Source organism: Ambystoma mexicanum, chromosome 5q (assembly GCF_040938575.1).
Source record: "Ambystoma mexicanum isolate Mex_15411 chromosome 5q, UKY_AmexF1_1, whole genome shotgun sequence".
Classification (NCBI taxonomy): Eukaryota; Metazoa; Chordata; class Amphibia; order Caudata; family Ambystomatidae; genus Ambystoma; species Ambystoma mexicanum.
The window spans coordinates 1,326,223,998-1,326,251,917 of NC_090933.1; the positions used below are offsets into that span (position 1 = coordinate 1,326,223,998).

The window sequence follows — 27,920 nt, forward strand, 5'->3', positions numbered from 1 at the left end:
TTTCCTCATGTGGTGATTGGTACCAGTCCATGCACGAGTGAAGCGGACCCCAGGCTGCTACTGTCCTACATACGAACCAGAAGTGAAGGTGGGTGTACGTGCTGTAGAGACTCTAGCAGGTGCGGGGACGGGTGCGGGGACGTGATGCATGACAATTTCTCCTAACTAATGACTGTCCTCTACCTAAGCAACTCCTCTGGCAGCCATCTTCAGATTTTTACCGCTCGTTCAAGTGTTTTTCGAGTCTTCATGCTTAGCTCTCGAGCTTTTACTCGCTTTTTGGAAGAGTTTTACTCTATTTTTCGGACATTCGAGCCATTGTGCTCCATTGATCAACCATACGATTAACGGGAACCCGTATTCTGGATTCTTCAGCGTGCCTCAAGGGCGGATTTCGTCGAGTTTCTTCGTGGAGGCTTCCAGAAGATACTTCAAGGCCTACACCGCGTGGATCATGGCGGACAAAAAGAAGGATTCCCCCTCTCTCTTTAAGCTTTGTACCGACTACAGTTTGCGGAAGGTTTATATGGACGATAAACATTCCTAGTGCCTCTACTACCAGCACCCAGTGCACAAGGAGGAAGATTGTGCATTTTGCAGTGAGCTCTCAAAACACACGTTGAAGGATCGGTGTAAATGGCAGGAGGAGTGGCTGCAGGCCAAGGCCTCTACCACGGGTGTCACCCAGGGGCATGCCTCATCCGGATCCGGGAAAGCTGAGTCCAACAAAATGCCAAACACTGCGAGTCCACTACCATCAGGAGCGCTGTTGCAGCGGGCTCCTTGGTAGCCAGGGCACGTTCGATATGTCCAGCTGCTTCGGTCTCCAGTCATTGCTCTGGACCTTCATCCAAGAGGAAGTTGGACCACCCGGGCAAGCTCAAGGTGGCCCCGGAGGCGACCAAAGAGAAGACCAAACATGGTACGGTGTCCGGCCTACCCTTGACGGAATAGGCCAAAAGGGACCGATTCCCGCACCCCTCACCTAAGGAAAAGGTCAAGAAAGACAAGGTGTCAGGACGACCACAAAGGACAAGGGACCTTTCCAAACCGTGAAGGCCCAGGTGCATCAGACAAAGGTACTTCCTTCCAGCGAGGTGGTGGTAGCATCCCTTTTAAATAATGCAGTGGGGAAAGACCCGCAGGGCACCCTTCCTAAGGCAAGAGTGTCTCTCCCTTCCAGGAGGGAGGCTGCATTCCAACCCACCCAGAATACCCTGGAGAAGGGGATGCCAATCATCTCCCCGAGACTGTCCCCTCTGGACGCGAAGAAATGGGGGGGGGGCACGGAAGTCCTCCAGGGCACGGGTATCTCCTCAGAGGAGGAACTTGTCTAACTACAGACCGTCCAGGAAGGCTATGGCAACGAGGGAAATATCGGAGTCGCGCCCTACGACGAGGGTGCCAACGAGGGTAACGACAATGAAAATACCATTGAGGAAGGCGACCGAGGGCCTCGAGACAACGAGGTCCTTGGCTCTGCCCCTGAGCCCCAGCTTCCAACATGCCCTGCGCATCAGCTTCCCCATAGAGACCTCTCAGTGGACATTCTCTCTACTCTGCATACGCTGCTCTCTGAGATACAGAGGAGGATGCCTGTTACGCCGACAACAACCCCACTCAAGTTTCTCTCATGGAAAACGGCTTTCCTCGTGGCTATCACCTTGCCCAGGCAGTTCGGGGAGAGTCAGGCACTGCCTTGCAAGCAGCCTTTTTTGTCTTTCCACACTTCAAAGGTGGTACTGCGTACACAGCCAACCTTTATGCCAAAGGTGCCATCGGAATTCCACCTCAACAAACCTTTGGTTTTACCTGTCTTCTTCCCAAACTCGTCATCACCAGCGGAAAGGACCTAGCATTCGCTGGACGATGCTCGTACCTTGGCACATACAAAGAGTTTTCAGAAGACTTCTCAGTTTTTCATCAACTTTTGCCCTGTAAATCAAGGAATGGCCTTCCATCTCCAGGTGGCTCTCTTGCTGCATCAGGCACTGGCATCGAGTAGCTGGCAGACTGCTGCCTGGCCAGACGAGAGCCCACTCCACCAGAGCCATTACAGTGAAAACAGTGTTTCTTTCTGGTGTGCCTCTGCTCGACATCTGCTGGGCTCCGACACGAAGGTCCACGCACACCTTCACAAGGTTCTACTGCATTGACAGGAATTCCAGGGAGGAGGTCCGAGTCGGCTAAGACGTGCTACGCAATCTGTTAGCTTGTAGTGAGTCTGTTCCAGAGGTGTGTGCTTATTGCTTCTGTTGAGCCTTGCCACCACCCGTGGTTGTTTAAATGTACTGCTGTGTAATCGTTATTCATGAGCATTTGATTCCATGCCTGACCCCATGCTGGAGAAGGTTTAAGTTACTTACCTGTAACTATTGTTCTCCAGCATGGTTTTGGCATGGATTCACATGCAAAGCCTCCCACCTTCCCCTCTGTGACTCTTCTTGGTTCATACTACCACTTTAAGTGCTTACCAAATCTGAAGATGGCCACCATTGGTGGAGCTTAGGGAGAAGACTGTCATTGAATGGGGGCAGTATGACGCAGAGGACAGTAATTGGTTTAGAGGAGGAATACAGTTTAAGGAGTTTAGCTGCTGCACGATTTCCCTCGCATCAAGAGGAGGTATGTATTCAATTCACAGATCAATTTGAGGCATATAGAAAGATGTATATAGATATCTTGTGCAACAGAAAACATCCTTATGTGCTGCAGACACGTGGAATTTCAGACATGAGCATAACACCAGTGAATCATGTGACTAGTGGAAATACATATATATGGTCCAGACATCAATGATTAACCAGTGGTGCCTATGTTTCTTCAAATCCTCAATATGTATTCATAATAGTGTTCCAAACATCAATATGAGTGCAGTAGTGCCAACAAGCTCTGTTAGGAGGCACGTGCATGTGTTTCGCCCTTGCTCAGGCTTCCTCAAGGCACAAGTATATTCAGTCATTCAACAATTTGATGTTCTTTTCCAACATTTGTCTTTTAACGCATTGTTTTTGTCTGAGAAGCATTCATATTTGACATTTCTTTCTCCGAATTGTTGTAGTCTATGCTGCTGAGTGGACAAGTGTCTTGTGGTTCTTAGGGTAAGGTAAAAGTATACCATTCCAAGTTAACAATTTTGTTTGTTCTCATTTTCTTTTAATTTTCTCCGGATCCAGGGTCCTTCGAGGTAGCTCAAGTATGAGAACTTAGTTCAGTGTCTTTCTGGTGTGCCCCTGCTCGACATCTGCTGGGCTGCGACGTGGAGGTCCACGCACACCTTCACAAGGTTCTACTGCAATGACGGATTCCAGGGAGGTGGTCTGAGTCAGTTAAGCCGGTCTACGCAATCTGTTTGCTTGAGGTGAGTCTGTTCCAGAGCTGTGTGTTCATTGCTTCTGTTGAGCCTTGCCACCACCCTTGGTTGTTTATATGTACTGCTGTGTAATCGTTATTCATGAGCATTTGAATCCATGCCTGACCCCATGCTGGAGAAGGTTTAAGTTACTTACCTGTAACTATTGTTCTCCAGCATGGTTCTGGCATGGATTCACATGCAAACCCTCCCACCTTCCCCTTTGTGGCGCTTCTTGGTTCATACTGCCACTTTACGTGCTTACCAACTCTGAAGATGGCCACAAGTGGTGGAGCTTAGTGAGAGGACTGTCTTTGGATGGGAGCAGTATGACCCAGAGGACAGTGATTGGTTTAGAGGAGAAATACAGTTTAAGGAGCTTAGCTGCTGCACGATTTCCCTCGCATCAAGAGGAGGTATGTATTCAATTCACAGATCAATTTTAGGCATATAGAAAGATGTATATAGATATTGCAGACACGTGCAATTTTCAGACATGAGGACAACACTAGTGAATCATGTCACTAGTGGAAATACAATACATAATTGCCTGACCTTAAGATTTTTGGCAAAGGTTAGTAAAATGTTTGTATTTAAGTGACATTTAGAATGATTGGCACATAACAAATTATTTCAACAGGAATCTGTGATTCTTTACAAAACACACATAGGAGATCATTATTATGTCACATATTCAATTGTTTGTCCCGATAAAGGTCCCCTACTAGCCAGAGCCATAAGACATTATGCTTGAAGTGGACCGAAAGAGAGCATAACCACAGATTAGATATCATTGTAACATTGAATATGACAATCTGGAATCCCATGCTGGCTGGAGAAGGAGAACGTACTCAATCTAACGCCTTCTTTATCAATGGCTAGGTTACGTTATGAGCTGGGTCTCCAATCTCTGGAATCCCATGCTGGCTGGAGAAGGATAAAGTACTCAATCTAAGACCATTTTATCAATGGCTAGGTTAAGTTATGAGATGGGTCTCCAATCTCTGGAATCCCATGCTGGCTGGAGAAGGATAAAGTACTCAATCTGACACCTTCTTTATCAATGGCTAGGTTACGTTATGAGATGGGTCTCCCATCTCTGGAATCCCATGCTGGCTGGAGAAGGAGAAAGTACTCAATCTAACGCCTTCTTTATCAATGGCTAGGTTACGTTATGAGCTGTGTCTCCAATCTCTGGAATCCCATGCTGGCTGGAGAAGGAGAAAGTACTCAATCTAACGCCTTCTTTATCAATGGCTATGTTACGTTATGAGCTGGGTCTCCAATCTCTGGAATCCCATGCTGGCTGGAGAAGGATAAAGTACTCAATCTAAGACCATCTTATCAATGGCTAGGTTACGTTATGAGATGGGTCTCCAATCTCTGGAATCCCATGCTGGCTGGAGAAGGATAAAGTACTCAAGCTGACACCTTCTTTATCAATGGCTAGGTTACCTTATGAGCTGTGTCTCCAATCTCTGGAATCCCATGCTGGCTGCAGAAGGAGAAAGTACTCAATCTAACGCCTTCTTTATCAATGGCTAGGTTACCTTATGAGCTGTGTCTCCAATCTCTGGAATCCCATGCTGGCTGGAGAAGGAGAAAGTACTCAATCTAACGCCTTCTTTATCAATGGCTATGTTACGTTATGAGCTGGGTCTCCAATCTCTGGAATCCCATGCTGGCTGGAGAAGGATAAAGTACTCAATCTAAGACCATCTTATCAATGTCTAGGTTACGTTATGAGCTGGGTTTCCAATCTACGGAATCCCATGCTGGCTGGGGAAGGATAAAGTACTCAATCTGACACCTTCTTTATCAATGGCTAGGTTACGTTATGAGATGGGTCTACCATCTCTGGAATCCCATGCTGGCTGGAGAAGGAGAAAGTACTCAATCTAACGCCTTCTTTATCAATGGCTAGGTTACATTATGAGCTGTGTCTCCAATCTCTGGAATCCCATGCTGGCTGGAGAAGGAGAAAGTACTCAATCTAACGCCTTCTTTATCAATGGCTATGTTACGTTATGAGCTGGGTCTCCAATCTCTGGAATCCCATGCTGGCTGGAGAAGGATAAAGTACTCAATCTAAGACCATCTTATCAATGGCTAGGTTACGTTATGAGATGGGTCTCCAATCTCTGGAATCGAATCCCATGCTGGCTGGAGAAGGATAAAGTACTCAATCTGACACCTTCTTTATCAATGGCTAGGTTACCTTATGAGCTGTGTCTCCAATCTCTGGAATCCCATGCTGGCTGGAGAAGGAGAAAGTACTCAATATAACGCCTTCTTTATCAATGGCTAGGTTACGTTATGAGCTGTGTCTCCAATCTCTGGAATCCCATGCTGGCTGGAGAAGGAGAAAGTACTCAATCTAACGCCTTCTTTATCAATGGCTATGTTACGTTATGAGCTGGGTCTCCAATCTCTGGAATCCCATGCTGGCTGGAGAAGGATAAAGTACTCAATCTAAGACCATCTTATCAATGTCTAGGTTACGTTATGAGCTGGGTTTCCAATCTACGGAATCACATGCTGGCTGGGGAAGGATAAAGTACTCAATCTGACACCTTCTTTATCAATGGCTAGGTTACGTTATGAGATGGGTCTCCCATCTCTGGAATCCCATGCTGGCTGGAGAAGGATAAAGTACTCAATCTAAGACCGTCTTATCAATGGCTACGTTACGTTATGAGATGGGTCTCCAATCTCTGGAATCCCATGCTGGCTGGAGAAGGATAAAGTACTCAATCTAAGACCATCTTATCAATGGCTAGGTTACGTTATGAGATGGGTCTCCAATCTCTGGAATCCCATGCTGGCTGGAGAAGGATAAAGTACTCAATCTGACACCTTCTTTATCAATGGCTAGGTTACCTTATGAGCTGGGTCTCCAATCTCTGGAATCCCATGCTGGCTGGAGAAGGATAAAGTACTCAATCTAACGCCTTCTTTATCAATGGCTAGGTTACATTATGAGCTGGGTCTCCAATCTCTGGAATCCCATGCTGGGTCATGGTGTGGGCTTTGGGTAGAAGTGGCGTTGGCTATGTTACGTTAGCGGATTGTGGTATATGCCCACATGTGGCATGCATGGCTGCATTATGGTTTGCTGGGTGTGGCCAAGGCCTAGAATTTTGGGTGCATGGCCAAATTGCTGATGGGTGCTGCTCGGGATGATTGTGCATGATGAAATTGTGCATTCCTGGTGCAGAACATTTTATTTGAGGTGCTTTGTAAGGACACACAACGTGCACTCGGAGTGTAGAACGCTAACTATGCAGAGCTGTACAGAAATGATAGTTTTGGGTGCAGAGGTCTTGGATGTTCTTGATGCTTGCGTGTGTGAATGTTTTGCAGTATGCAATGAGGGAGTGCTGCAAAAAGAGCTGTGAAAAGGAAAGTAGTATTGTTCCTGCTTTATTGGGGTGCGGTCCTCACTGTACTTGGGAAAACGCACATGCCACTTCCTGGCCTTATGAACATGCTGGCCAATGGGAATGTGACTGTGGGGATTATCCAATTAGTTGCTGAGGTTCTGCTTCACAGGAAGGGGCGGAAACATTTTTTTTTTACATTACTTCGTGTAGTCAGACTGGCAGACTTGGAGAGGCGCAGAGTGTTGTTACTGGGTGATGCCTTTGTGGTAGATTTGCACAGCTATGCCCAGGAGCGAGACTGTGGTGTGCTGCCAATGTGAGGAGTTTCGGCATTGTCCTTAACCTTTGCAAAGAAGTGGTCACTTTCGCTCCTTTTGATGTTGTCGTCGTACAGTACGGTGGGCAGCATTTGGGTCACGCCCCTTGTTCATTTGTGCTCTATCAACTCAAGAGATTGCCGAAAGCAGTGAAGTGTTTCTTTCCCACTGTGAAAATTCTTTTCTCATCTATACTACGAAGAAGACTATGGAACGGTTCTAATGCAGTTTGTTCATAGCCAGAGGGCGGAAGGTGTGTCATCAATGCAAGCATGTCTACTTTTGTGTGTGATTCTGCAATGTTCTTCTGCAACAATGACATCATTGATTCTCAAAATGTTGACTTAGTCCATGCCAACAGGATTTCTCTGCCAGACAGTGGCAATGGTATTTTGTTGCTCCATCCAAAAGATGCATTGAAGAGCTTACTATAACAATGCGCGGAGTACAGAAAAATGAAATGAAAATCTCTATAAGAAGCGAAAATCCTTTTGTTATCCATACTTGTAGAAAGAGTATGGAACTGTTCTAATGCAGTTTGTTCACAGCCCGAGGGTGGAGGGTGTATCATCAATGGAAGCATGTCTACTTTTTTGTGTGATGCTGCAATGTTCTTCTGCAACAATGACATCATTGATTCTCACAATCCTGACCTATCCCATGACAATGGCATTTCATTGTCCAACATTGGCAATGGTATTTTGTGGTACCATCTACAGGATGCATTCAACAGCTTACTGTAAGAATGGGCAGAGTACAGAAAAATAAAAGTCCTTACAAAAACCACAAAGAGTGTTTCCTTAAAAGTATCCAAACAAACCCCAACACAAAAGGATGTTTTCAGAGCTACCACTACATACGATATCTGCTGTCCTGGTTGAAATGTATTCCGCCACGCCCCTCACACAGCACTAAAGGTACGCAGACACCGAGTTACTGCCAGGATTACACGTGTCACAGCAAGCCAATTTGCAGAATGCTGCGCATGGAAATGGGTGTGTGGAGGCTAAGAGAATGTGCAATAAGGCTTCTGGGTGTGGTGCGCGCAAGAATGTGTTGGAATCGTAACGTTTGCCAAATAGTCACCAATGAAATATAATAGCACTGTATATAGTCTTCGTAGCAGCTACTTGCAATATCGACTACAAAGGGTGGTTAGGGATTTGGACACGCATTGCGAATGAAAGCGCTCAACTTGAAGTCGCTGCAACACCCGCTGTGTTCCTTTCTTGTTGCGTGTGAACAAAGGGACCCTCTACAGGTTGCTATGAACAGTGAAATACCAAAGCGCATGTATATATCCAACGTCTGATGGAGTACTCCTCAACAGCTTGTGGAGTGGTGCTGCCTTATGTCTGAATGTCTCACCACAGGTAACAGATTCTAGCAGATATTGATCTGCAGCATATTGTATGCCATGCATTACGCCACAAAAGTGCTATGTGTGCGTCTTCAAATATAGCAATGTGTGCATCGAAGGCAAAGTACTGTTACTTGATGGCACGACATTAGGAATATCTGTAGCATTCATGGCGATGAAAACATTTTGCCATATAGGAATGCTTTCCATAAGGAGCCACGCAGTTTCATTAGGATGAGCAACAAGATAGTTGCTTAGGCACCTGCACGCGGTCACAGTACATTTGCAAGCTGCACTGATGTTCTTTCAGATGTGCATATTTTGTTGTTTACTTTGTTGTGCTTACATTTAACTCTCTGTGAGTTAACTACGGTCTGTCAACAAGCAGCAACAGTGTTCATATTTTCCAGACTCACTACGGTCTGTCATATGGGCAAGGGGATTCTTTTCTCCAACTGCACAAACCACAGTCAACAACTTCGTACTTAACCTTGCGGTGCTCCGTGCAGAGATGGTGTGTCAGTTTCACGGTTCATGGAAGGGCAAGCAGCTCATCAATCAAAGCAATGGACTATTTAACATGCCCACTGTACAGTAGAGCATGCTGCTCTTTTCTCCCAATGGGCCTCTGGCAGCCAGGCATGACGCAACCACAAATTGGTAGCTTTGCACAGCGAAGTGCGTAGGCAGCTGGACTGTTTCAAATGGTGTACCCTGTCTGGGGCAGCAGTAGCAGGAGACAGAGGATGACATACGCATACGTATAGCTGTGCAACCGACAGACGTCAGTGCCACGACTAAACAAAAGTGATTTAGAAGATGCAGCCAGTACTGTAGTGCTACCGACACTTCCATTGTGATTGGACATACGCCGGGCAGGTGCACTCTCACTAGGAAACCTCCATTTTGCTTAGCTGCAGGCATCTCGGCCAGTACTGTTCGCTACAGCGTTACAATGCCATTATGGCACCAAAGCAACAGCTACGCACACACTGACAAACATTTTAGATATACACGTTTCCCTAGTACGAAACATAGCCATTATTAGGACACGGTAGAGGTAATGCAAAGTGTCTAGCAACTGCTGCATTTTCATATCCAGGCTGTGTACGTTGCTTTTGAAGCGTCTGAATCACTTTGTGTGGCTACTTGCTGTTGCGGAAGAGGTGCCGCTTCTGCTGCATTCCTTCAATGTAAAGTATGCCCTGTTACACACAAACATATGTGTGAAGTGTACATACAGCAATACATATTAAATACATTACTTTTTAGACTGTGCTGCTTGGCAATGCAGTTACTATCATGCCTCATTTACTGAAGACGGACGTTCTCTGCCAGCTAATCTAGGGTGCTAGGAGAGACTATAGTGTAGTTACCACGTTACAGTTACGTTCTGCTCTCAATACTTTACATTCCTCACTCTGCTATTTCCTTCTTTGTTTCCATCTACAGCGGCAGTGTGGTAATATTGTTGGACGCACACGTCTCTTCATGTACTTGTGCATTCCACTATGGTGCATACTCTATGGCTTTGGTCTGTTTGTTTTACCAGTACAGATTTTGCACAGTTAACTTACTTTACTTTCCTTGCAATGTATGTATATGTGTATTCACTTTGGTGAATGGTAGCAGTACGTAAGAGAACTCCTGCTGTTTCCAGCAGTTTGAATGCTAGCGCCTATATGCGAACAGACATACAGTTTGTGGTTACTCTGCTCATCCGTATAGGGAGATCAATTTTGTATGCTGTATGCTACATCTACACAAACTAATGGCATTCTGGTAAAAACCTACGAAATTCAGTGAAAAAACTTTGTTTAAGGGATGTTATGGTGAAGTTGCACTACTAAATGCCTACCGAATTCAGTGAAAAACTGTGCTAAAGGAAGGTTAGGGTTCAGTTGCCCTAAGAAAAGCCTGTCCAAATCAGTGGAAAAACTTCTCCAAAGGGACTTTACAGGTACTCTGCACTACCAACAACCCATCCAGATTATGGTTACAAGTAAAAGCGAAAAAACCCAGACATCCGCCAGTTATGGTAAACTCAGCATCCATAACTCGTGCCACCACTCTGCACTCCAATAACTACCACCCATGACATAAAAGATGACATCACAAATGATAGCACCATGCTGCACCATCTCTGACCCATGTTAGTGGGAGGGAACTGACGCTGAAGGGGCACAGGAAAGTCGGTGGCACACTTCTGTGTGTGCCGCCGAAAAATGGTAAGTGACGGGGAAGCTGGATGGTGGAAAGTGATCTGTATGATCACTGCGCAGCGAAATTATTATTTCGGATTTTGCAGTTTCCCGATGCGCAGTAATCACGTAGATCCCCTTCCAACACTACCCAAGAGATGAATGTCGGAAAGGTAAGCAGACGTGGATAATCTGGATTGGAGAGGAGTATGCCTTGTTCCTCACGCATACGCATGCAGAGGAGGAGAGCGTGTGGAAGGCAACTGCACAATACAACACCTGCGAGGCTGAGGCGAGAACTAAGGAGCAATCCATATCTAGGCTTCCCAGAGTCCTCCTCCCACCAACCCGTTGCTCAGGCTTCCTGCAGGTTTGCCCCTACCATGGTGGGATGGTCCCGTTGGGCAGACGTCCTGGGAAAAGGAAGCATTGACAATGGTAGCCAGGCACTAGAGTGCAGAGAGATGGGCATGGCTGAAGGCAGCAAGGTGTGGTTTAACAGACTAAGCATTGGCAGGCAAAGTCATTCACAGTATCACTGCATGCTGATGCAATATTAATGATGCAGGGAGGCAAAGGGCCTGGGCCATCCACGGCCTTTACTCTGGCTAGAATTACCCTGTACTAATTTTGAATTTAGTGTTGTTTGTGTCCTCATGGTTTTATTGTGTGCTTTTTATCTTGTACTTGTTGGCCCAGTGGCTGCTTCCCTCCCCCCTCTCTCTCTCTACACCACCCATGGCACTCTCTGTTTCTCCTATCTTCTTTAACTGTTTCTCCATTGACTATCCTTCCCTCCTCACTACGTCTGGCAGGAAGAAGTTCAAAAGGATATCTTGGTCTCTAACCCTGGTCTCCCTATAGCTGACACTTATACTAGTGTTTCCTCCAGACCGACCCTCACCGACATCCTCTTTTTCGTTCCCTCACCAGATCTATGGACTCTTCATATGGTCTCTGTGCTCTCACCTTTCTCCTCTTCTCCCATTAATGGTGGCACCCGCTGGGAGGTTCTCCTGGCCTCCTTCGACTCTTTTAAGGTCATCATTAATGTCTACCTGAATGGCATTGTCTTGGTACAAAGCCCTCAGGCCAACCTTCTCTTTGATAGGTGCTTCCCGCGCCTCTTCAATTTCCTTTCTTCTCCTTTGCTCTGGCTAGAATTACCCTGTTCCAATTTGAATTTAGTGTTGTTTGTGCCCTCATAGTTTTATTGTGTGCTTTTTATCTTGTACTTGTTGGTCCAGTGGCTGCTTCCCTCCCACCTCTCTCTCTCTACACCACCCATGGCACTCTCTGTCTCTCCTATCTTCTTTAACTGTTTCTCCATTGACTATCCTTCCCTCCTCACTAAGTCTAGCAGGAAGAAGTTCAAAAGGATATCTTGGTCTCTAACCCTGGTCTCCCTATCGCTGACACTTATACTAGTGTTTCCGCCAGACAGACCCTCACCGACATCCTCTTTTTCATTCCCTCGCCAGATCTATGGACTCTTCATATGGTCTCTGTGCTCTCACCTTTCTCCTCTTCTCCCATTAATGGTGGCACCAGCTGGGAGGTCCTCCTAGCCTCCTTCGACTCCTTTAAGGTCATCATTAATGTCTACCTGAATGGCATTGTCTTGGTACAAGGCCCTCAGGCCAACCTTCTCCTCTTTGACAGGCGCTTCCTGCGCCTCTTCAATTTCCTTTCTTCTCCTGCTCTCCCTTCTCAACCTTCTTCAGTGTCCTTGCCTCTTACCTCTGCCTCCTCCTTGGCTATATTGCCCTCTCCTTCCTCTACAGCCACCCCTCGGGTTGTATCTACACCTCCTTCCACACCTCCACAGGGCATACCTCTGCACTTTACCCCTCCCGGAAGTCCTTCGAGGATGGCAACCTTCTCCATATTGCCACTCTCAACTCCTGCTCAGCCATCAAACACTCCTCTGACATCTGTCACCTCCTTGAAGAACTTGACCTCAATGTCCTCGGTCTCACCGAGACATGGTTCACTGCCAGCTCTGTCATGAGTTTTGACACTCTCCTCCCTGCACCCAGATCCACCCGGTCTGGAGAGGGTGTAGCCCTGATCTTCCCTGAGTGGATTCCTGGCTCTGTTATTCCTATGCAGACCTACTCCTCTTTCGAATGCCTTGTCTGCAGGTTCTCTCTCCTGGCCACTCTCGTACCATGGCTAACATCTATCAGCCACCTGATCAGATCACCTCTTTCCTCTCTGAGTGGGTGTACCTTTGCTCCTCCCTCCTGGCTTCTACCACTCAAGTGGGATTGTGTTGCACCGATTCCCCACAAGTAGGATCTCCACCGTAGATCAACGTGTGTAATCACTAAATGGCGGCAATCAATTCTTGGATGTTAGCAGTGATGGGCCAGCATCCCCATTGGTTACTAGGGATGTGATGAAAGCAGTTCTTTGTCACAGCACAGAGGGTGCAGGGGCATGCTGAGATTCAACCTAGGGGGCAATAATCAGAATCCACAAAAAGGGGTCTGGGTCGGATTATGGGAGCCTGGTAAGTAACAGAACCATTTTAGTCACACAACAATAAAATGGAATGTAGCCCCTCCTGAAAACTACACAGTGGGCCTCATTACGACTTAGGGGGACATTTTGAGGTAAATCCTCCAAAAATAGTCCTGAGGAATTACTGTTGCGGTGGTGTAATTCCACATTCCCTGCTTTTTTTCCTGCAGAATTACTGCCGTGGTAATTCCTCCAATTCTGCCGATTTCTTTTACCGTTGAGTGGAAAGATATACCTCCAGGGTTTTGCTGGAGGTAAATCCTCCACTCAACACCAAACCTCATCATTTGCGTAGTGTTAAAATTTGAGGTAACTGAGTAACCTACAATTTCACCACTTACCACCATACTCGTAATGAGGCCCAGTGGTATGCTGATCAGGGAAACAGAAGTGGGACTCTTCCGCCCAATTAAATGCAGTACCTGTCAATGGGGCATTAGTATAAACAATTAAACGGGCAAATGGGGTGATATTGGGGTGTTTGGGTAGTCGCTCATACACTTTACCTTATTGCCAGAAATGTCATTCTATTGGTCTCTGACACAAGCTTGTTCTTTCTGTCACTCCTGGGGGAGATGGATGAGTTAGGAGTTTATCTATGTTTAAAGTCCATGTTTGAATGTAGTGCCAGCGTGGCCTGTGTCATTCTCACTGTGGGAAGAGATTGGTGCTTTCCCTTTAAATCACAATGTTGTCTGTGTTTGCTCAATGGTGCTGTTGATTATATTATTTGTGTTTGGGCCAATACACAAGTCATCAGTGGTTACCTAATGGACTTGTCAAGCAGGCATCCTAATGGTGGCAAACTCCTGCCTTTATCATTTGTATATTGAAATTGGGAGCTTCCATGTACTCATTTCTGAATAAATAAAATAGAAGGTATATACATGTTTCTGATGATTAAGATATCAATTTAAAATAGTTTTCTCCTAATGCTTTGGATGCTAACATTTTCTAAATAAAAATGAACCGCGTTATTCCTGCTGCATGTTACCTCGGTCCTGTTAAATGCTCTTATTGGAGCACCACTATGCTGCCATCTATCGGGGCGTCTTTCCCCAACAGATGGCCCTTCAAAGTCGTATAAGTTACTACGCGAGTTAATATCACTGCTACTGAGTAGATTCGTCTTATTACATGTGATGCCTGCAATTTGTGAAAGTGTTGAAACTAATAATGTGCATCTCCTTTATGTTAATAGGTGACTGATGCCCCAGAAATGCAACAGTGATTGTTCGATTCTCTGGACATCGCAGTGAAAAGCTTCATTGTTAGAATATGCAAATTCCCAGCATTTTAGAAGCGTGCAAATTTGGGGTCCAGTTTTCTTATCAGAGTATTCAGGAACTGAGATTGAGAAGCTTGTTGGATACATGATGGCTTCCGCCCATGCAACACCTACGTGGTAACATCCAGTGACCAAGCTTGTTCATTCTGTCAGTTCTGGGGGAGAGTGCTATCTAGCACGAAATGATAATGTGTTATTTGCAGTAAGAAAATCACTTCGCATTTGTGCTCTGAATTTGGGAAAAAGTTCAGTGAAAAGCCCCTCTTATTGGGCCCCTGACAAAATAAACTGGCAAACTTGAAACGTGCACATAATGTGGGAACAATTGCCATCTCAAGAATATACTTATTGCCCACATGCGGACATAGGTGAAAAAATGTATCCATGCACTAAATTTGAGAATAGCGTCCATTTGCTTGATACACTTATGTGCCACCAGCAAATGCATACAGCTGCAAAACCAAAGGCAGAGCTTACTGGGCACCAGAGAACACATACAGGAGAGAAACATTATGAGTGATCTGAATGTGGGAAAGGGTTTGCTCGGAAGCAAGTCGTTATTCACCACCAGAGAACACATACAGGCGAGAAACCTTATGAGTGCACTGAATGTGGGAAAGGGTTTGCTACAAAGGGCGAGCTTACGATCCACCAGAGAACACATACAGGTGAGAAACCTTACGAGTGCTCTGAATGTGGGAAAGGGTTTGCTCGGAAGCAAGTCCTTATAAACCACCAGAAAACACATACAGGCGAGAAACCTTATGAGTGCACTGAATGTGGGAAAGGGTTTGCTACTAATGGCGAGCTTTCTATCCACCACAAGAGAACACATACAGGTGGGAAACCTTATGGCTGCACTGAATGTGGGAAAGGGTTTGCTGCAAAGGGTGATCTTGGTGGTCAGTTATAATGTCGAATGCAATAATGTCGACAGACAAAATGTCGAAAAAAAATGTCGAAAACCAATAATGTCGAATTTTTTCTACATTTTTTCGAATTTTTAGAAAAAAATAAATAAATATATATAATTAAAATGTGTTGAGTATGAGGGGTGAGAGCGTGGTGGGGGGGTCGGAGGGGGTGGCAGGGGGGGTGTTGGGTGAGGGGGGTTAGGGGGGACCCCCTAGTAAATGATATTCTTCTTGTTTATTTATTGAATAAATAAATAAATAAATATATAATTAAAATGTGTTAGTATGAGGGGTGAGAGGGTGATGGGGGGGTGGGGGGTAGCAGGGGGTGTTGGGTGAGGGGGTTTGGGGGTTGGGGGGACCCGGGGGGGACCCACCGGGGTTGGGGGTTGGGGGGGAACCCGGGGGGACCCACCCTAGTAAATGGTACTCTTCTTGTTTATTTATTTATTGAATAAATAAATATAATTAAAATGTGTTGAGTATGAGGGGTGAGAGGGTAGTGGGGGGTGGGGGGTAGCAGGGGGGTGTTGGATGAGGGGGGTTGGGGGGACTCTTCTTGTTTATGCATTTATTGGTAGTGCTAAATGACATTTTTTTCGACATTTTTTTTTCTAAAAATTGACTCTTTTCATTATATGTATAGGTTTTCGACATTATTGTTTTTGACATTTTTTTTTCGACATTTTTGTAAGTCGACATTTTTTTTCTCGACAAGGGGCCTCATTACACGGTAGGCGGTAGGGATTTACCGGTACCGGTAAGGGATTACCGGTATCGTTAAATCCCCTCCACAATCACGACCCGAACAAACCGCTATTAGCAGCACCGCTAAGTACGGTGGCACTATTAGCGGCAAGTCCGTGGGCGCGCGACCCCTCAGTCCGGAAATAGCGCCATAGCGCTAATAGCACGCCATCACAAGCCATGCGGACATGGCAATACCGGCATGGCGAAGATCCAAAAACCCCTTACCGGCAAGGCGCTAATACCGTTATCGCGAACCACCCGTTAAAAGACCTGAGCAGTGTTCCCACCTGCCACAGGTTGACAAAATCAGCACAGGTGGAGGCAATGGAGACTGGCAGCACAAAAGAGCACACCACACCCCTTCCCACACCCATTTCCGCACCAAGATGGATGCAATACTAGCAGCATTACATGGGCTGGAGGACATGATTGCAGTGCAGCAGCTACAACAACAGGCAGCACAGAGAAGATGCAGGAGGAGGAGGAGGGCAAGACAGGCGCAGCAAGCACCACCAGTGCACCTAGTGATACCACAGAGGCAGCCACCAATTCCCAGGATCAGAGCCAGTCCAGTCAACCTAACCCCTGAGCAGATACACACCCTGTACCGTCTGGACTGGGATACCATCACCACCATAGTAGACATGATATACAACGACATTGTGAGTCTCATTGACATCCGTACTGCCATCCCCCCTCTACTGAAGGTAGTAACAGTGCTCCACTTCTTGGCCACAGGCACCTACCAGCATATGGTAGGTCAGATGCATGGCATATCACAACCAGTATTCTCACGCACACTGAACCAGGTGCTCGATGCCCTCCTGAAGCACACAAGTCAACACATATACATGCCCCGGACTGCCCAGGAGATCTCCAACACCAAAGTTGGCTTCCATTCACTGGCAGGCATCCCAAGTTGCATCGGGGCCATCGACTGTGCCCATGTAGAACTGGTGGTCCCACATGCCAATGAGGTAGTGTACCGTAACAGAAAGCAATACCACTCCATCAACGTCCAAATGGTATGTGACTCCAACAAGATCATCACACATTGTTGTGCCCGATATCCCGGATCAACGCATGATTCAATGGTCCTGCGGAACTCGACAATACCACGATACATGGAGCGACATGCTGGACAACGTTTGTGGCTACTTGGTGAGTAGCAGGCCAACCACATGGCAGTGTGATGTGGATTGTGAGTGTGGGGGGGTGCATACTCCAACTGGGTGTCAGTGGGGGGGGGGGGTGGGAGATGCATACTCCAACTGGGTGTGAGTGGGGGGGGATGCATACTCCAACTGGGTGTGAATGGAGGGGTGCATACTCGAACTGGGTGTGAGTGTGGGGGGGAGATGCATACTCCAAATGGGTGTGAACTGGTGTCAGTAGAAGAATGGACATACATATTAGCATCACTGTCCAGTGAGGCAGCCCACAATGGACCAGACACAAAACCACATGCAAGTTGTGATTTGCCGGACAAAGATATCAATCCATTACGCCAAACATGCCATTTCCAACCACATGCACACCGCACAACACACCATTTGCCCCATAACACAAATCAGCAACATGCATGGAAAAATCACATCAGAAATGTACGCTGAACAACATCAGAAATGATCCGCACCCATGAGTGCATACAAATGGATCTCCTGTAGCCATTGAAGTGAGCCACACTCGTACAACACTACTGAATTGCCATTAAACAGCATGGTGACTTCAAATGAGGAATGGCAGTATACTAGCAGTGTGGTACAAACGTTGCCAGGGCCGGGAAACATGAATGACTTAAACTCAGCCAGGACATGGCAATCTCTGCCGTATGCATGCATGGTGCATGTCCACTTGCAAGGACTACCTCACCTTCCCACATTGCAGTTACCCTGATTGCCATGCGTGCTTGGATCAGTGGATGTCATTCACAATGCTATGATTGTTTGTGTGATATGTACAGGTTCCACTTGATGTAAACACTTACACATACCCATTGTTGCACCCATGCAGGTGATGCGGGTTATCCCCTAAAGTGGTGGCTCCTTACCCCTGTACGGAACCCACAGAACAGGCATGAAGAGGACTACAATCGTGCACATACCCGTACCCGCGTGGTAATTGAGCAGACATTTGGCCTTTTGAAGGCACGCTTCCGGTGCCTCAGCAGGTCGGGCGGGGCACTCCTATACGGGCATGAGAAGGTGGCCAAGATCACCATGGCATGTGTTATGCTGAACAATATGTGTATCAGACGGAATGTGCCAATGCCCCCTGACATTGAACTGCAACCACCTGCTGAGGATGATGACGGGGATGAGGATCGAGGAGAGGGGGCTGCAGGTCATGCAGGTGGCGATGTCCAGGAGGGACGTGCTGTGCGCCAGCACTTGATAGACCATTGTTTCTGATACACATGGATTAGGAGGGTGCAATTTATGTGGAGCTCAGGGCACTGGGTATTGGGAGGACATAGACACTGTGCACCCTTCACCAATAAAGCACACATACACAATAATCAATGTCCAGTCATGTGATTATCCATGCCATAACGTGTGTATTGAGCATTATGTGAATCAAAAGTGCATGTACCCTCCACCCCAAACATCCTCTCCCTCCCCCCTCCCCCCACAACTCCCCCAAACACCCTCACCCCATAACCCCCCCAAACACCCTCACCCCCCTCCCCCCACAACTCCCCCAAACACCCTCACCCCCCCTCCTCCACAACTCCCACAAACATGGTGTGCACATCAGTGCTGCATTAGTCTGCAAGTGTCAACAGTGACAGGCTGGCCCTACTTCCCTCCTCCACTACCACCATTGGGGGGTTGTGAGTCTGGCCGCCGCAAGGACCGGCTGGACCTGCGCAGGGTGCTTGTTTGGTCGGAGCTAGCAGACGAGGAGGTGCCTGGTTGATCAGGCCCCTGTGTGTGACGCATGCTCTCCATCACCTCAGCAATGCGGGTTAGGACCTGCCTCACAGCGGCCATCTCATTACATAAGCGCGTTGTGTTGCTGTCCATGGCGGCTTTCATGTCCCTCGAAAACTCCAGAATCTCCTCCCTGGACAAGGCAGCCTCGCTCACTTGCCGGCCAACCAGGGCATTGAGCTCCTCCTGGCGCTGTTGTATTAGGCTTATGCTCTTGTCTGTGGCCCTGCCCCTGTTTCTCCTTGGCGCAGCTTGCTGCATGTGGCCGCCATCAGGTGAGCTCGCCACGGGACTCAATAACCCTGCCAATGATTCTCCGGCATACACCTCATGGATGCTGCCATTTGGTGTGTTGCATGGGTTGTGGTGTGAAGACAGCTGGGGACTGGGTGTACGCTGCACTTCCGGTGTCAGACATGGGTCCTCCACATCACTCATGGGTGCCGTGGTAGCTGCATCCCCGACGGAGCTATTGGCTGCGGACAGCGTGCCTTCTGCCACTGGCTCCTGAGTGGTGGGGGTGGGTGGTGTGGGTGCTACCACAGTGTCGGATGGAATATCAACCCTTGGTGTAGTCGGTGCGTGTGTGGCTTTGGACCGCTGGGCCACTCCAGATTTCCCAGTGCCCCTTGATGTACTGGGCCTGGTGCCTGCATCCTTGGCCTGCTTTTTGGGTGGTGGGGCCTGCGTTGCAGAGTCCAGATCCTCACTGTCAGATTGTGAGCCTGTGGGGGAGCAAGACAGGGATAGCATCAGTGATGGGTCAACATGCATCATGCATATGTTGTTGTTGCTGCAGTTCTATGGATTTGGACATCTAGTTTGGACATGCAGTTGTTAGCCAGATGGGTGGGTCATTCAGACATGAGTCAGGGTGACACGTGTGTGAGGTGCTGCATGCATGTGGTTGTGTGGGGATTTGCACGGCATATGTGCAGGGTTCTATACATGTGTGTGTGATGCCCCCATCCATTAGATAATTCCCATGTCACATGTGGGTGTTTTGTGTGGACACTCACCTCCATCTGACTTTGTTGCCACACTGCGCTCCATGTGGCCCACTTCCTCAATGGATTCAATGCCAATGGTGCTGGCACATGTCTCCTCCCACTCCTGCATCTTCATCGGGGATCCTCCTCCGCCTCCTGTGCCCATGACCAGACTCCTGTTGGCCGATAGTATACTGCGTACACGGAGGCGCGGATCGTCCCACCGCTTGCGCACGTCCTTTACGGTGCGGGGGGTGGTGCCCACCGCACTGACTTGCCACGCCACCTCTGCCCAGATCTCCTTTTTTCTCAGCAGTGCGGGATGCCACATGTCGCTTGCAAACACTACATCTGCGTTTTCAGCTAGTGTGTCTGCTAGCATTGTCAACTCCTCGTCGGAGAAGCGTTGTTTGCACTGGCGCGCATCACCTTTCTTTAGGGCTTTGGGCATTCTTTGATGTCGTGGGAAGAGGTTTTTCCAGCTGTGGTGTTGCTGCAGGTCCTGGATGCAGAGGATGGCAATGGATTGTGTTTTTAAAGATGGCCGCCAAGCTCTTTCCCGTTCCTGTGCGATGAAGCTATTTCAGGTTCCGCTTTTTTACGGTGACCGTTAATAGCGGTGACCGCTAATGGCGGTAAGCGCTATTAGCGGTAACCGCTATTTCCATGTAGCGTGAGGGCGGAGGTGCTATCAGCACTTTGGTCAAAGCCGGTAAGGTGCTCTTGGGGGACTTTTGCGGCATGGCGGTAGGGTGATTTACCGGCATGGCACTATGCGCATGTCCGCGTACTCGGAATGGGGCGCTATTAACGGTTGCCTGCGAGGGCGGACACGCTAATAGCGCCATGCCGGTAAATACCGTTTTTTACCGCATACCGTGTAATGAGGCCCATTATCACTATAAACCAGTGATCTTATTATCCACCAGAGAACACATACAGGTGGGAAACCTTATGAGTGCACTGAATGTGGGAAAGGGTTTTTTACAAAGTCAGAGCTTACTAGCCACCAGAGAACACATACAAGTGGGAAACCTTATGAGTGCACTAAATGTGGGAAAGGGTTTGCTTGCAAAGGACCACTTATTTGCCACCAAAGAACACATACTGCTGAGAAACCTTATGGGTGCTAGATGAGCAGGTGGTGTACCTTTTTTTGGGGGGAAAGGTTGCTCCCTGTATCTGGAATGCCCTCTGTCTAAGATTGCACGCTTCCACGGGCCAAACGACCTTCAGATGCTTGCTATGGACCCATCTAGTCTGGCTTCTTTCCTTACCTTTGCTGGATTCTGCTATGTTTTAATGTCCACCTGCTGTTAGAACCCCTACATTTTAGGGTGAATAAGTGCCATAGAGAAAGATTTTCTTAATTTAAAAAAGGCAGCTCTTAATACCAGCCTTACAGATAAGTGGTGTATTAACCAATTACTCCACACAAATTGGCAATTACTTCCTTAATAAAAAGTAGCAAAACTCCCAAATGTAAAATTGGAAGCAATAGACAAATAGGTGCCAGCCTTCCTGCTTTCTCGCACTCATATTCATGAATGTGTTCAGCGCAGTGATGCCAGCCAGGCAGTACCAGTGGATGGTGGTCTGCAGGGATTTCTGCCAGATATGTAGAGACTATAAAGTAAAAATATATATTTTATTTTACATTAATTGCTAGTCATAAATAAGTGTGAATTAAAAAGTTACAATTGTTTCTACGTAAGTAAACTAACAAATTACTTCAGTAATGTTTTTTTCTGATGGATATACCTGCCATTGTTTCCTCATCTATGATCTCCATATCCTAGCGCAGCTTTTCTCCAGAAACCTTTCCGTCACTAGGGGGTGCCTCTTTGGTGCATCGTCCAGAATGTCGCAGAGTTTGTGTTGCCCTCTGGACCTGAGCGGCGCATGGAAACCCAGGGTATTGGCCCCCTTTCCCATCAGGCACTGAAAAGCAGCGGGAAGTTTACCTGGTGTTGGTGCTGGTAGAATGTCCAACTCCAGGGAAGTGTCCATACCGCTGGCCACTGGTAGGTCAGCTGCCAAGTCCAGCATGTCGCCACTCCCATAGAACTCAGTCCCTCGCCTCTCTAGAACTCATGGGCTCCAACCCAAATAGGGTCTGGCCGCCTTCCTCATTGTCTCATACTTTTCAACATAAAAGTGTTGATGGGAAGCGGGACATATTCCCACAGAGCCGTAGAGTCCATGTTGTGACGTTGCTGAACCGTGGAAAGGGGAACTGAGGTCATTGGGCATGGCTCGACTACTTATACTGGCCTCAATGTCATTTCTGTTGCAAAGAGGCTTTGGGTGGACCCAACACAGAGCCGTGCGGAGCCCCCTGATGGAAGAAATGTTTCCGGAGAACAGCTGCGCTGGGATATGGATATCATAGATGAGGAATTTGTGGCAGGAAGGAATCCATTAGAAATGCCTCTACTAGGAATTACATTTGTACACACCCATAAAGTAATTTTACTTTCAACATCAACACATAGGGATTAGAACACCCCAAATTAAAATTATCTGGAGCCCTTGTGAATAAAATTGCAGAAAGTTATATCTCCTATGGCTAATTAGACTAAGCTTGGCACAACACATGTGCAAAGATGGTTTTACAAAGGGAAACCATGGAGAATGGAATACATAAAACTGGAGTCTCCAATAGCACTCCAGAAGTCAGTTTCCAAGAAATGCTTGCGTCGCCAGGAGTGCCATCCTTGCTGAATACTGCAGCGTTTCCACTTTTTGTAGCATGTTCTACAGCACTACAGTTTTCTTTTCACCTTAGGATCCCCCGTACTGTATTATACTATTGCCTATCTATTGGGGCAGTAGTAGATGGTTCCCTAGCCTGGGGTCGACATGTGGGGGTGTGATTACACAAGGAAGGGGGGGGCTTGCCCCCTTTTAAAGCTATCTTATAAGAAATTGGTTTGGTGTGAAGGGCCCAGAGAAGATGTCAAGTGTCCCATTAAATTATGTGGCCATGTATTTTACAAAAGTGACATTTTGTGAATAGAGTAGGAAGGGCAAACGGAATAGATTGTTTTCTGTGTTGTTAGACAATACAACTCATGCACATTTGGAAATGAAATGGTGCCTTTCTGTCTGAAATGAGAGTTGTGGGTGTAATGATATCACAGTTGTTCTCTAATTTCCGAGAAGGAATAGTGGATATAAATGTTTACAAAATAAAGCTGGTCTTGGATAAACTGACATGTCTAATGTAAATGTCTTCCATCGGGATTCATACACTGAATGAAATGTTGATAAAATGAATATTGAACTTCCGCCAATATGTTTCCGTGTTAACATTAAATATAAATTGTTAGTAATAACTTCATTTGTGTGTTAAATCTTTTTTCTGGCTTCACTTTTGTGTAAACTGCTTCCTGTAACAGAGGTGATTCATTTGTTTTAGTGGGGTGACCTCCTCTATTCCAGTTTTATGCTGGAATTAATGTTATTGTCACTTTCTAAACTTTATTGTTATGAACATGGAGAGAGTGGGTCGTGACGGAGGAGGTGGGGTAAAGAGATGGCCATAATGGGTTTAGTGGAGGAGTAGGAAAGAGGTGAACATTGAGGGAGATGGTCGTGAAGGAGGTGGGTTAAAGAGGAGGTGGTAATAGGGTCTGGTAATAGGGTCAGGGGAGGGGTGGGAAAGCAGTGTACTTGGAGGGAGCTGGTCGTGACAGAGCAGGTGGGGTAAAGAGAAGGAGGTGCTGGTGTTCAAATCTGCAGGGTGTGCCCTTCCGTACCTTAACCCTCATTCTACATTTCCTGTCTTTGTATAAACATTTGCTAGCATGACCTGCCACTTTTCTTACACTTTGAACAAAAGCGATGGATGAACATTATTTAGTATGGGATTTTGATTACTCTGGTGTTTTTCTTTGCATGTGATTGTGATAACTTTGTCGGGAATGATACTGGGACACAAGTTAGATATGAATTTAGCTGAATACTTTTATTATAACACAAACTGGGTTGTGAAAAGGCCTTGCTGTACCTGCACTAGCAGAGTTTCCCTACTTAAACTCCAAACTAATGATCTGTCAGTATCAGAATGTCCAATCAAAACCATCCTGTGTCCAAAGTACTATTCTGACCCTCACACTCCAAACAAAAACATGAAAAGGATAATGTCTCTGGCCTTGAGTGTTTTATAAATGTTCAGCTGCAGGCTGTTAAATGCCATGTCCGCTCCGGCTGAGGGGCGTGAAAGCTATTCGCACCCGGAATTTCCAAGAGTGCAGATAGTTTTCAGGGGGGCCATTGCCCTACCAGAGATGCATTCTGTATGAATGCATCCCGTGTCGGGTGGAGGTTGGAGGGTGGAAACTGACGACAAAAGAATGACTGCTGCCATTAAAACGGAAGAGGGACTAGCTCCCTTTTCAGATGATGGCGGCCGTTGAAAATATGCTCAAAATGGGCACTGTCACCCAAAAAGGGACCTAGTCCCTTTTCTATTTTAATGGCGGCCCTTTGGTTTTGCTTATTTATTTTTTGCCCCTCTGCAAGCTGTGATGGCAGAATCGCAACCAGGAAAGGCAGATTCTGATTGGTCAGACCGCCTTTCCCGGGTGCAAAAGAACAGTTCTTGACGTTCCCTTGGGTTAACAGCAACATTTATCTTCAAACTCGTAGGGCCTCATTACGACCCAGGTGGTAAGTTACCGCCTGGGCCGTGTCTTTACCACCATGGCGTAAACTACGTTTACGCCATGGTGGTTGGCAGATTTACCGCCCCATTCCAACCTTGGCGGGGCGGTAAATCCCCATTTTCCCATTTTCCCTTCCCCATTCCCATTTTGCCCCATAGGGCATAATGGGAGTGGGGAAGGCGTTAATTACGCCACCGTAAATTACGGTGGCGTAATTAACTCCATGGTCCCTTAGCGCCATGGATTTTAACACCTGCTAAAAGCAGGTGTTAAAACCTCCATTGCGCTAAGGGACCTCGGAATCAGGCGTTAAGGGTCCGCGCTGTTTACGCTGCCGTAAACCCCTTACCGCCTGGGTCGTAATGAGGCCCGTTGTCTTTTTATGTGTTGTTGGCATACCAGGTGTACTCTCCTGCCAGTCTCTTAAACCAACACAGCCTACTGGCTATGTCGTATCTTATTAACTTCCAACTCTCCTGGTGTATTTCCTTGTCAGGATTTCTTTTACACCTTTTGCAACAGTCTGGTATACTCTTCTGCCAGGGTTTTTCATATGTGAACACCTGCCCACTCTCCCACCTTTTGACGGTTCTGCTTTTTAGCCTCCTTTGCTAATATACTTGGTTTCTTATATATGGTCGTTTATCCGTAATATGCTTGCAGCATACATTTACGAACTTGAAAGTCTCTCCTCTTAAAAAACTACTCTTTCAGTCTTTCTCTGGTTTTAGAAACTATTCTTTTTCTCTATTGGTTTCACTATGACTAATTTGAGCTTGGTGCGGCTGCCAATACACCCCGGTTCTCTCCTGTTTTCTGCTTCGCAACAGTTTCTCCACTGTTTTCTTGTTGTCGCATGGGAATCCAATGACCAAAGTGCTGTGCTCCAACGCCGGCAAGCATCCAAGAGCCCCCCACTTGATTCTGGTGATCTCTCCTCTCTGTGTCATCCACTTCCAACAGCCTTCTGCCTTCAGGTTCCTGAGCTGGTGAGCTCCAACAACTTCCTTCCAGATGTCCCTTTGCACAGAGACAAGCAACTCCCTCCTGCCAGCACCCTGCTTGTATTTCTTGCATCAGTGATTTAAATTTCCCAGACACAGGTGTGAGCTTGCTGCCACTAGAGCACTGCTTTTGATCGTGGATTCCTTTGCTCTGCATTACTCTGCTCCCCTTCCTCATCCCAGTGTTGTGCGAATAGTAGTCCCTTCCTGGAAACACTGTAAGAATGTTTTCAATGCGTTTTAAAGGCAAACTAGGTTTGGATTAAGAGTAGGTAGAGTTGGAAAAAGTGTTTCATAACTTTACACTGCCATTTAGATTTTGAGAGTTGGCCTTCGGGGTGTAACAACAAATGTGTACTACTCTGCATGGAGGTGGGGGGTGGAGTTGTTACAGTAGGCTATAGGCAGAGGTGTGCTGCTGAGGTGTGCAGTAGTTTTGAGGAGAGAATCTTGCTATCTATCACTGGAATGGGAGTGTTTTTCCTACGTCTACTGGGAGGCAGTGTGGAGCATGCCACGGAGATGTTCAGACAGGAAGCTGGGGGAAAGGCTTGCCCGGTGAGGCTTCGGGTTTTCAGCTCTGGTCTGCAGCTCTTGCACAAATGGATGGATTTTGGCCTAAAAGTAAGAACACGGCCACCGTGCGACTAAAGTACTGTCCTGTGCCTGTTTAGCATTTTTACTTCGATATATCTGAAGTGCCACCTCGAGTTTGTACGAGTGGTGAAGTAGTGAAGCAGTATGCTACCAGCGGGTCCGTGCACTAGACGGCAGGGGAAGCTATGAGAGGAAACAGCAACCTCTATGCTAAGTGGGCAAACAGGGTCCCTGACCCCTAATGCTAAAGTGAATGAATCGCTACCTCAAGTCAATCCGCTAAGCGGCAGTGTTGGAGAACAAGAGGTAACCTACGGGCCCAGCACTCAAATGACCCAGAAGGTTGATGCAGGGGGCTTGGAGAAGAGTCCTGTCAAGGGTTGGGGGGCGAAAGAGCAAAGTCGTCTTGTCTGCAGGACCCCCCGATTGCGACAGTTTCAATTGAACCAGAGACAACTAGTTCCCTTCCTCATGCCCTGAATCCCTCACCCATTTCTCAGCAAGATCGGCAGGATACCCCATAGGCGAGGGGGGATCCCTTGGGAAATGGGGTCATGGAGGACTTTGAGGAAGATGCTGCTTACTTAGATTCCCCGGAGTATGCCGTATTGCGGCTCCCAGAGTTCACAATGAAATTGCCTCCCTCAGCCTCTTCTTTTTTGCCAGCTGACACTCTGGAGTGCCAGCTCTCGGCTCTGGTGGCGCAGCTACCCCAGGACATTGCCAAGTTAAACTCTACAAGACAAAACCAGGTGCAGAGGCAGGGGGAGGCTGTTCCATAGGAGGGAGCCAGCTGAGGAAAGCGATCAACCACCTACATTCTGTTTAGCAAAACGCTTTACACACAGAGTTGGTGCCAGAGGAACGTAGTTTTCTGGAGGGAGAGTATTTAGTGAGATCCCTGGGCCCACAAAGCCTAGTGGATGATGCAGAGGGATTTGAATTTAATATGTGCAGCAACTGTGAGCCAATGAAGACTTTTTAGGGCAGGAGAGATGCAGCCCCCTAGGTTTAAGGCCGAGGATACGTCTTGCTGCCCTATTCTGGATTAGCTGGAGGGTTTGCAGAGTGCAAGAATTTATATTCAGGAGGAGGCTATTGCAATAGTCAAGCCTAGATAGAACCAGGGCTCGGGTAACATTGAGCCTCTATGGGAAAGTGAGAAAAGGGAGAGCTGAAAGTGGGACTTCTTGGCAATGAGCTGAGTGTGAGGGAGGAAGCAGAGAGAGGAGTCAGAGATGACACCAAGGTTTCTGGTTTCAGAAGGAGGAGCAGGGGGAGAACCCAAGGAGGAAGGTCAGAGCGAAGGGAAGGAGGGAGCAGGGGTCCCGATGGGGAAAGATCCCAGTTTTTCAGGCGTTGAGGCAGAGATCGTTGCAGGTGCGGCAGAACTGGATGGCAGATAGGCAGTCAGGGATGATGGAGGGTGCAAGAAGGTCAGCAGAAAAGTTGAAAAAGAGCTGTCTGTCATCTGCATAACACTGGAGGATGGAGGAGAAGGAGGAGATGAGGCAATGAAGCAGAGAAAGGTAGATGTCAAAGAGCCAAGCGGAGAGGATAGAACCCTGGGGACACCAGAGATGGAGAAGGACGTAGGAGAGGAGATGACTTTGGAAGAGCGGCCTGTAAGGAAGGA

At 47.2% G+C, this 27,920-nt stretch overlaps 1 pseudogene; it reads left to right on the forward strand.

The window, feature by feature from the left end:
- The first annotated feature begins 3,185 nt into the window (after positions 1 to 3,185).
- On the forward strand, positions 3,186 to 21,146 carry LOC138498410 (zinc finger protein 432-like; annotated as a pseudogene).
- Positions 21,147 to 27,920: the final 6,774 nt, after the last annotated feature.